Source organism: Echinops telfairi, unplaced genomic scaffold (genome assembly GCF_000313985.2).
Source record: "Echinops telfairi isolate 266 unplaced genomic scaffold, ASM31398v2 ScPeMD7_53;HRSCAF=182, whole genome shotgun sequence".
NCBI lineage: Eukaryota > Metazoa > Chordata > Mammalia > Afrosoricida > Tenrecidae > Echinops > Echinops telfairi.
The window spans coordinates 10,409,100-10,409,592 of NW_022103951.1; positions in this window are offsets into that span (position 1 = coordinate 10,409,100).

The window sequence follows — 493 nt, forward strand, 5'->3', positions numbered from 1 at the left end:
TTTGGCTTATAATCATCTCACATTTTGTGCGCAGCCAATTCGCCTGGACTTAGAGTTGGCATTTTAGGCGGCTTTCTGGGCCTTCCCCACCGCCCCAACACCCCCTGTCACCAGCCAACCTCATCCTCTCATCTGGGGTCTGCCCCTCCGTCTTCTCCATCCTGGGATCTTGGATGGGTCCCCAGCCAGCTCAGGCACCCGAGCCGCCCGCCTCGTCGCGGGTGCCCCTTCCTCCTGCCGCCCGCGCCGCCCACCGCCACGCCCTCGCCGTGGGCTAGATCACCTGTCCCTCCTCTGCCGCCGCCTCCTCGGGTACACTTTCGTCCCCCTTGACTCCCCCTCCGCCGCCGTCGCCTCCCCAAGCCCTCCCCTTCCCCGCTCCTCCCACCCCTCGTGTATATAGTAAAGGCCAGCGCCGCACACAGCACACACTCGCCCGGACACGGCGCGCACACACTCACGCACCACCGGCGGCGGCGGCAGCGACAGCGGC